Below are 11,113 nucleotides of genomic sequence, written 5' to 3' on the forward strand. Positions count from 1 at the left end.
CTTCAGAACTGCTTGTGTTGGAAGTCATCACAGCCAACACGTGTACCACAGTGGCTCTTCAGAGAATAAAATGTATCTGTGTTTCTTAAGTGAGCCTTTTTGGAAGTGGAGTATCTTAAAAACCATTTGTCACTTACTTGAGATTTAGCACTGAAAGGAAGTTATTTTATGAGAACCTCTTTTCTAAGGGGAGAAAAAGATGAAAATCCCATGACTGCAGATATCTTAAACCACTGGTATTACCCAAAGAGTCTTCATAAAGGGACACAGGTATGTCCCTTGATATAAACATCAGGTATGGCCTCAATGGCTTGAAGGAAGAAACATGCAAGTTTCTGAGCAACCAACGTAGTGCAGATGGAGTGCAAGCAGTTTACGTCTACACAGACCATGCGATGACCTTATAGAGGGGAAAGCAGAGGATGGAGGTGAAGTGCCCCAGTCTCCGCATTCCTTTTCCTGGGTCCCAAACTCAACTCCGCCATTTACTTACTGATTGTGTGACCTTGGACAGGTCATTCACCTGTAAATCTCAGTTTCTTCATAAATATAGCAGCTACCTTGTAGCAGTTTTGAAGGTTAACTTGGCCAATGGCACAGGAAGAGCTTACTACTTGGAACTACAACAGCTATTACCATGTTATATGAAAATAAGTCTGTTTATTTAAGAAAATATCTAAAAAATGATTTTTTAAAAGTAAATGCTGACATACCCTCAAAGACCAACTCACACTTCTTAGTGGTATGTGCCATAAATCCTCTGAATGCATAGCAATGTGGGCTCAAATGATTTACCAAAAATTAAGTATCGTAAGACCTAATCTAAAGGGCTCCTAATGTTTTCTTCTCCCCTAACATATTCTAAAAATGTTGTCGAGGTTTTCAGCTTTGGGTGTGGGGGAGAAAAGGGCAGGGTAGGAGGAGGCAGAATGAGAAAGAAGGAAGTATATAGGCTGCAAAATTCCTCAAGGTGATTCTAATACATTTCAATGTTTTTTTTCTTTATCACTGACTTATTCCTTATTTACTATTTAGTTGATATAAGAGTCACATACACTAGAAGTTCAATAGCTATTCAAGGTAATACATAATTTATTAAATACTTATTCAATGTTTATTGATTCCTTGACTTACGCCAAGCACTATTCTAGGCACTAGGGATATATCAATGAATAAAACAAAACTCCTGCTCTTATGGAGCTTATAGCTATGGGAAGCCACATAAGAAGAAAAAACCAAAACAGTATGTCAAATGGAAAGAAGTACTTTAGAGAAAAATAAGAAGAGTAAGGTATCTAGGGGTGTGGAGTATAGTTTTATGTAAGGTAATTAGGGAAGACTTCACTCCTAAGGAGACATTTGAACAGAGACTCAAAGAAAACAAGTGAATCATGAGGATATCTGAGTTTAGAAGATGAGGTGGAGAGGATTTAGATGGAGAGGCTTCTAGGTGGGTGAGGACACAACACAAATACCCAGAAGTGAAGTACCTATAGTGATTTCTAGGACAGCAAAGAGGCTGGTGTGGCCAGAGCTAAGAAACTCAGGGAGAGGCCGGGCGCGGTGGGTCACACCTGTAATCCTAGCACTCTGGGAGGCGGAGGCAGGAGGATCACTTGAGCTCAGGAGTTTGAGACCAGACTGAACAAGAGTGAGACCCTGTCTACTAAAATTAGAAAAAGTTAGCCAGGCATGGTGGCATGCACCTGTAGTCCCAACTACTTGGGAGGCTGAGACAGGAGGATTGCTTGAGCCCAGGAGTTTGAGGTTGCTGTGCTCTAGCCAGGGTGACAGAGTGAGACTCAAAAAAAAAAAAAAAGAAGAAGAAGAAGAAGAAAAGAAAGAAACTCAGGGAGAGAGTAGCAGGGAAAGAGGTGAGTGGCCAGTTCATGGAAGATGTTGGAGGCCGGTGTAAAGACTTTGGCTTTTATTCCATATGACATGGCAAGCTGTTGGAGGGCTTTGAGAAACGAAGATTCTATTTCTGATTTACTTTTTAAACAGATCCCTTTGGCTGCTATTTTGAGGATAGACTGTAGGAGGGAGGGAGGAAGTAGGAAGACCATTTACTTGACTATTGAAATAATTCTTTTGAGAGATGATTTTGGTTTGGTCCAGGGTGGTAGCAGTGGAGGTAGGGAGATGTTGTTGAATTTTGGATATAATTTGAAGGTAGAATTAATAGGATTTATGACACACTGGACATGAGGTATAAGAGAAACCAAGGAGTCAAGGATGACTCTATAATTTTTGGCCTGACCAACTAGAAGGATGAAGTTTCTGTTTACTTAGCTGGAGAAAACTGCAAGAGTGGGTTGTGGGAAAGGGTAGGAATCAGAAGTTTAATTTAGAACATGTTGAGCTTGAGATATTTATTAGAGATCCTAGTAGAGATATAAATCTGAGGTCAAAGGAAAGGTAAAAAAGAGAGGTAAAAATTTTGCATAATCAGCATATGACATGTTGTATGAAACCATGAAACTGGGTGAGATCACCTGGTGAGAAAGTGTGGCTGAAGAAGAAAAGATATCCAAGGGCTGCTCCCCAACATTTAGAGTCTGGGAAATCAAGAAGGAGAAACCAGTGACTTGGGAAGAGGATTAAGAGACAGTTATATCCTGGCAGCCAAATGAAGAAAATATTTCAAGAAGGAAAGAACGTGGTCAACCAAGTCAATGTTTTGTCAGATAAGGACCAAGATACCAAAGTTAGAGTCTCCCATGCCATTGATGACCTTGACAAGAGCAGTTTTCAGTGTAGTGAGGTGAGCAGAACCCTAGTGAGAAAATTTGGAAAGGAATGGGAGAAAGTATTGCAACTCATTCCAAATGAGGTAGGGATGAAGGCAACTAGAGGAGAGAATTTTATAAATGATGGGAGAGATTATAGTATGTTTATTTACTGATAAAGGTGATCCAGTAGAGAGGGAAAAAATGATTATATGAGAGATAGAGAAGAGAAATGCTACAATGTTGGTCTTGAGTAAGGGAAAGCACATCCAATCTAGTGTCCAAAAGGAAAGATTGGCTTTAGATAGAAGTATGGACAATTCATCCGTAATACTGGAGGAAAGCAGAGTATATGGTGACTAATCAATGGCAGGTGTGCTTGTGGGAGGTTGTAGAAATTCTCTTCTGATTGTTTCTATTTTCTCACTAAAATAGGAAACAAAGTATAGGCTAGGATATGTTGTAGTAACAAGCAACCTTGTTATCCCCTGTATCTTAGCACATCAAAAGTTTATTTCTCTCTCACGGTAAGTATCTATTGCAGGTCAGCTAGTAGATGCTGCTCTAACCTCATTCAGGGAGCTAGGTGGCTTGCTGTGCTCCTATATTGCCAAGATTGGAAAAAAAGAAAAGTGGCACCCTAGCTCTCTTTTTTTAAATTGTTATTTATTTTTTGTTTTTTAGAGACAGAGTCTTGCTCTAGGCTAGAGTGCAGTGGCATCATCATAGCTCACAGCAACCTCAAACTCCTGGGCTCAAGTGATCCTCCTACCTCAGCCTCCTGGCTGGCTGGGACTACAGGCACTGCACCCGGCTAATTTTTCTATTTGGTAGAGACAGGGTCTCATTCTAGCTCAAGCTGATCTGGAACTCCTGAGCTCAAGAGATCTTTCAGCCTCAGCCTTCCAGAGTGCTAGGATGATAGGCGTGAGCCACTATGCCCAGCTGGAGCCCTAGCTCTTAAAGCCTATCCCCAAAAGTGACATATGACCTTTGTCTTACATATCATTGGCAAAATAAGTAACACTGAAACATCTAACTTCAAAAGGGGCCTGTAGAGTACAATCTTACCATGCTCCTGGGGGAAAGGAAGCCAAGGTATTTGTGAATGGAAGAGAAGGTATTGGAGGGTTAAGGAGAAAGAAGGCATAAAATAGTTGTTTTGGAGAAGTGGTTCAGCAACAAGATTAAATATGACTAAGAACCAGATGAATGCCAAGGACAGTGGGGCTTATATTAAACATGGTTAGGATGATGAACAGGAAGCCATTTCTGTGATGGTGGGTGGTGCTAAATGAAGGAAGGATCAGAGGCAAAGCAGTGAGGTCCACTGGAGGAACACAAAAACAAACAAAAGGTCGAGGAGAATAAGGAAGATGAAGATGTTTGATTTGTAGAAGGATTTTATGAGGGACGTTGTAGAGATGGGTGCCACGAAGCAAAGGCACTGCAAGCCACATGGTGAATGGATGGTGTAAGTTGAGTTTCCATCTGCGTGACCTTGTCCCCTTCTTTTGCCAACAGTGCCTGATTTTCTTTGAGCTCTTCCTGATTCATGCAGGCTTGATTTAGTCTTTATGGGAATCTCTCCCTGAATTTGCAACTTTTTTTAAAAAATACATGTCAGTTATCTTAACTTTAGATAAGTTAGTGTAGTGAGCAATAAAGAATTTCTCCAGTTACCTAAGTTATCAAGAGTTGGAAGACATTGACTTGCTGAAAAATTGTGAATTGAGTATACATAGTTTTTGAGGGGCACTATTTTAAAGATGATGTGGGTTTTTCGAGGGGATATTGTAATCCAAAAATAAGTGGTTATTTAGAAGAACAACTTCCTGCTTTTGTAAACTGTAACTGTTCATCAGGGCCTGTAACAGGATTGATTCCTACCATACCAGCAGAAAACACAAAGAAGAAAGTGACTGGGAGCTAGCATAATGGCCTCCCATGGACGGATGTCTATGTGCTGATCTCTCCAGGACTTGTAAATATTGCTGTATTACAGGCAAAGGGGAATGGTAGCAGATGGAATTAAGTGTGCTAATCAGTTGAACTTAAAAATGGGAGGATTATCCTGGATTATCCAGACAAGCCAAATGTAATCCCAAAGGTCCTTAAAGGTGGAAGAGGGAGGCAGAAGAGTGAATGCCAAAGTGATGTGATGCGAAAAGACTCGCCTGGGCATTGCTGGCTTTGAAGATGGGAGGGGATCGTAAGCCAAGGAACTCGGGCAGACGACACAAGCTGGAAAAGGCAAGAAAAGTAGATTCTCCCTAGAGCCTCCAGAAGGGAATGCAGCCCAGCCAGTCCCTTGATATTAGCTGAACGTGGCTCATTTTGACCTCTGGAACTATAAGATAATAAGTTTGTGCTATGTTAAGCTACTAAGTTTATGGTGATTTGTGACAACAGGAAGAGGAAATTAATATAGTGACTAATGATATTGGATGACCTTGAACCCCTTTGTACCAATACCCTTCTTCACCTTTTTTTGCTGAAGGAAAGAAATTGGCCTGCCCGTTCTACTCCACTAAACCAATGACATAGTATAAGGATGTGTCAGTCAAACACCTCCTTCTAGCATAAGGGGAAATAGGAATCAATTTCCACAGAAGGTGGTGCCACTTCACAGCGGGAGGCATGGAAGGCAATTTGGCATACCTTACTTGCGTTGATTGGAAGAAAAGATGTTTGAAATTAGAAGGCTCTCTCATTGGAGGGATTTTTTACCTGGACTCAAGATACACTTCAGGGAAATCTGTGAATATCCTGAAGTTGTCTACAAATTGTGTTGCTTATGAGGATTTTTCTGTTTATTGGATCCTCAAAGGGGTCTGTGACCAGAAAGGGGGCAAAATCCGCTACTAATGAGAAAGCTGCTTTAGTATGCAGCTGTGGTGTGGTGCACAAAGCTCTGGACACGGTGGGATGATAATAAAAGCTGTAACTGATTCTACTAGCACAGTACATATTTACGTATCTCATCTTGTTTGATTCTCCCAACTTCCCTGGCAGGTATTAATGATCCCACATTTCAGATGAGGAAACTGAGGTGACAGAAACTGAGGAACTGGCCTCCATGTTCATAGCAGGAGAACAGTGGTACCAGAACTGAAGCTCTCTAGCCTGTCTTCCCCCAAGTCTTTCTTTTTATGACATTTCATGCTTCCCAGTAGCTATTAGTACCCACTACTTATGGTTGCAGAAATTACATGAGATTCTATGTTTGGAATAGTTTTTGTAAACTGTTATTTATGTGAGGAATCGGGCAAGAGAATAAATAGCAATAGAGTGATTGAAGAAAATTTGCCCAGAAAACATTCATAAGTATACTTGAGGAGCTGACCAAAAAATAGAGATCAAGTCTGACACAAATCCAGTTCTTTTGTTTTCCCTCTTAAGATATTCAAGAAAGAAATGCTGCTTCTGCTTGCTATATCTTCCTAGATAAAAGGTTCAAATATGGTCTATCAGTGGTTCTCAACCTGTGGTGATTCTGCCCCAAGGGGACACTTGGCAATATTTGGAGACACTTTTGGGTGTCGCAAAGTGGAGGTGGGAGGAGGGGAGCTCCATGTAGTGGGCAGGGGCAGAGGCCAGGACTGCTGTTGACATTGTTATAGGTCATACAACAACCTCCCACAACAAAGAATTATCCAGCACAAAATATCAATAGTGCTGTGATTAAGAACCTACATTCTATACGTTCAAAAAGACAATGCTTAAAATTTCATTCCTCGTCTTGTCAATGAATTATAATCCGCAGAAAATGGATGCTATGTTTATATTAAAATGAATGGAGAAATAACCAGTTCCACATAGTGACTCCACTCCCTTTTTAATTAGTGTAGAAAGAAGGCTCCCGAGCTTGCCCCTGACAGAGACTCTGGAAAGATGAGGGGAATTAGAGGATGGCTTTGATCATTTATGTAACTAGGTCAGAGTAGAGCAACTCAGCTCAAAGAAGATAAATGTAGGATATTAAGTCTGGGAGCAAAGAAACATTACAAAAGGGATGTTTGTTCAAGGGAAAGAGATTGGGCTTTGTTCTATTTTGCCACTTTCTTGCCTGTGGCAAAGTATTGCAGTGCAGCAAAAAGAGTCAAAGGGTGCATACCACTTCCCATAATGCCAGGCATTAACGGAAGAGCCAAGGGGGGGCTTTCTGCTCAAATGAGCAACAACAGTAGGGAAAACCAAGTCTATGGTGGCTGAGGGTGATGGTGAAGACATTAACAGAGAAAAGATGTACCTTCTTTCCAGTTAACCTTAAGCTGAGCAAGGACAGTTTGGCCTCCAGGCTCCAAGCCAATCACCATTAATATATGTGTTATAGCTGCCTCTGGCCACATCTGGGTTACAGAGTGGAGGGTTTTGCATGTGCAAAGCCAACATTATTGTTTTTTTTTTTTTTAATTATTTGAATAAATAATCCCTTACACCAGTTTTCTGGTAAGCCCACAAATCTCCATAGATGACCATCTTCATTAACTAAAGATTTTCATAATTGTACAAGAGTCTTTAGCTACCTTATCACCCCATTTTTATCATATGGGATAGACTCAAACTTTTATTTCTCTATAGCGACCAAAGTTATGGTTTGACTGCACACCTGCATGCATCATCAGGAATAGCACAGGGGTTCCAGGTGAATTTAACACAGCACCTTGATGCCTCTGTGAGCTGCTACCTGGTGAACCAGGTATTTTAGAGCTGGTGGTATAGTCCTTCTGCAAACACAGAAAAAGAAATGAAACAATGGGATGTACTCAGCAGTATCATTTTCCTTTTATATAAAGAAACACAGTTACTCCTACAAAACAGCAGCCAAGTTAAGTCATATGTAGAATAAGTTACATTAAAAGAACGAGGAAAAATTTCTGATAATATTCAGTTTCCAATCATTTAGAATATTTATTCTTTACTTCTAACTAAAAGAAATGTTATTGTTGTTCCAGTGAATTTCTGACTATTAAAGAGTAGATCTATAGGTTTTGCAGAAAAATCTTAATTATTCCAGAGGCCCAATTCTAGTAATCTTATGCATCTGGAATGGCATGGAGCCCAGAAGATTAAAAGGGGGAAAGAAGTTAAAAGTATGTCTAACAGGAAAAAAAAAATCTAAAGCATCCAGCATCAAAGCCACCAAACCAAAACACTAATTGGATTTGGCCCAAGATGACACTTAGCACTTAGTGGTCTCTTGGTTTGATGTCCATAAAAAATAGAGCCACTTCATTGTCTTCTAAGAGTCATAAAAGGCAAACCACATCTGCGAGCAAGCCAAGAAGTGTAGAAGTACGATGGAAAAGGGAAGAAACAAGAGGGGAATGGCAAACAACAAAGGAAGTAAGTGGGGAATATTGCAAGTGGTAGCTACAGATATTGACATGAGGAAGATAATTAGATAAAAGGGCAGCTACTAAAATTGCAATGGTTTGCTTCACTAAAAGCACAGGATAGTTGAGCAGTCTTGCTGGAAGGGCGGGGGTTGTAGGAGTGGGAAAGAGGGTTTCAGAAAATGAGTACAATAAGTATTTATATGGCAATGATAATGTCTTTCTTTCCAGAACACCTGATTTGTGCCAGGCACTTTATAAGGAGCTCTACCATATCATTTGAATCCATACAACCCTGCACAATATTATTATCTGCTTTCCACAGGTGAGGAAACAGGCTCAGAGAGGTTAAATAAGTTGCTCAAAGTTATACACCTGTTAAGTCTCTGTGTCAGGATTTAAACTTAGTAACACCATGTTATATATTTTCCAGTACTCGCCCGGGACTTTCCAAAATCAAAATGTGTCAATCCTGGCAACCATTAGTGTCTTCTGTGGGGAGATATCACTTGACTTGGAGAGACGCTATGTCAGAATATGATACTACCATGTAAATATTCAATGTATCTGAGGTGGCTATTTTGTCAAGGAATCATAGTTTAGAGCTTGGAAAGGAATATTGAGCAGAAACATTATTCTATATAAAGTGCATCTCAAGCAATACATGTGTCTTTGGTTTATACAATTTGAAAAGACTTTTTTTTGGCTTATACGTTAGGCCAAGTTTGCTTTTTGATGACTGCCTCTGTCATTTCAAAGTGGGACTTGGCTTTTAGAAGGTGGAAATACCAAAAGGCAAACCATGAAGCCACAGAATTCTTTAACTTTTTGGAAATACATTTCTGAGTTCAAGGAGTATTTCTCAGGCAGCTTTATCCTGATGGTGATACTAGACAGATTCTTGGGGGCAGACATTGTATGTAATTCATCTTTTATCCCTAGAACCTAGAATATAGCATCACTAGCCATGGTAACAAGAAAACAGTGGTGGTAGTGGATATAGAAAGGAGACACATTTCAGGGACAGAATCACCTTGCCCAAAGGCAAGGAGGTGTGTACCCTCCTGTGTTTGCAGAGTGGCGCAAATCAGGAGCTCAAAAATGTTAATTTAATGAACAGAAACAATCTATTTTGGGAGATGTTTCCCAACTTCTATAAAGATGCTGTTGGTCCAAGGGCCATGATATTTCTATAACGCAAGGGTATTCAGGATTGAGATACGTCCCTCTTGTCTCTGATGCCCAGGTGAGACCAGGGTGGTGGGGAGCTAGGGAGGAAGCACATTAAGTTGTCAGGGATGGTCCTTCCTTGTCTCCAAGGCCAGGGCACATCTATTGCCAGAATCACAGCTGAGCAACATCTGTTCTGTTCTAACTTTCTGTTTCTTCCCATTGTCTCCTCATCTGAGCTTTTAAACCGCCTTTAAAACAGGAGCCACAATGGGCCTGTATATGCCTTCAGCTGTTTCTAATTCTCTCCCAGGCCCACGCTCTCCCAATAAATGACACATTGTAGAAGGTGTTTTACAGCCTGACTTGTTAATAGAGCCAGACCGTTCTGTAGCAAAATCAAACATGGCAATCAAGGTTAAAACACAAAGTCACAAAAATCTGAGTGATATAAACATAGAACTATTTGTCATCTATAAAAGAAGAAGTTGGACCATTAATTTTTAAAGTACTTTCTAATTCTAAAATTCTAACCTTTAAAGCAAAATTTCCTCACAGCCAAAGAACATACTGCTTTATACTTGGGCTGTTGGATTGCTCCCCTATGGATGGACTTAGTTTCTCTTCAGATTCTACTATAAAGTGAATGAATAATACAAGGATACTGAAATCTGCTCATTTTCCCTTTTTCAGAGATTCAGGACTGAATCAGATAATGTCTGTAGAGTACCTTAGGACTCCTCATTTAACACCATTGAGCTTAAAAGATTATAAATTGTCCAGCAAGTAGCTGCAGAATGCGCTGTCAGATAAAACATTCTTCCGTATGCTTTCATGGCTAACATGAGCATTTTTCTCCCCTTTCAGACGGAGAAAGAGAATTCTGAATGGAGCTCAAGGATACATTCTGACTTGCAAATGTCAAGAAGAATCTCATCATCCTTTGTTACTTTGTGACTGACTAATATATTATGACTTGCTGACTAGTTGCTAATGAGCTAATTTGCATGCACAGAGGGGATCTAACTGTTAACATGGGAGTAACCAGCAAAGCTCCAAAGTGCTGCTGAACAGACCCAGCGAGCTGTCCACAGCCCCTCTCAGGGTGGGTGAGAGAGAAGGGTGTGGGAACAGGCAAACTTAGAAACATTGTGCCTGTCTTCCCACCTACTCAATAAAGACAAGAAAGAATACACAAGGCTCCTTTGGCAATTATTTCCCCACTGCTAGCTAAGTAGCTGCCTGTAGTTTCAGGAGACCACCACTAAGTGGCACTATCTCATTAGTGTTCTCTTTCATCCGTGTGACAAAACCTACTGGGCCTTCATTGGACCATCGAATACATTTATTGTTCTGTGTTTGCAGATTTTGGCTTAGCAAAAGGTTTCTGCTCTGACCATGTTTCTCTGGTGTTTTCTGTCTTTCTCCTTTCCCATTTTTTTTCATTCTTGGGAAACTGGACCAATATCTAGGGACAGGCATAGAGACGAAGGCCATCATTGTGGTAATAACCATAATGGATGACTTAAAGGAGAGAAATACTGATAGTGAGCTTTTATTTAAGGGTCTTTCCAGGTATTACTTTCAGGACTCACCAGAACTCTGCAAGGTTGCCTTCATTATCTGAGCAAAGAAACTGAGATTCAGGGAATTAAAGCAACTTTCCCGAGGATACCTAACGAGTAAGTAATAGAGACACAACATGAGTCCAAGATTATCTGATGTCAAAGCATTAGTGATATTTGAATCATTCATGTCACTTGACTATGAGGTATAATGAGAAAGACAAAAAGCGTAGCCCTTCACGAAGGTTGCAATCTAAAAGGTGAAACAGAGTAAATGAACCAAATTATTTGCAATACAAGGGAAACAAAT

The sequence above is a fragment of the Eulemur rufifrons genome, chromosome 15, assembly GCF_041146395.1.
Source record: "Eulemur rufifrons isolate Redbay chromosome 15, OSU_ERuf_1, whole genome shotgun sequence".
Taxonomy (NCBI): Eukaryota; Metazoa; Chordata; class Mammalia; order Primates; family Lemuridae; genus Eulemur; species Eulemur rufifrons.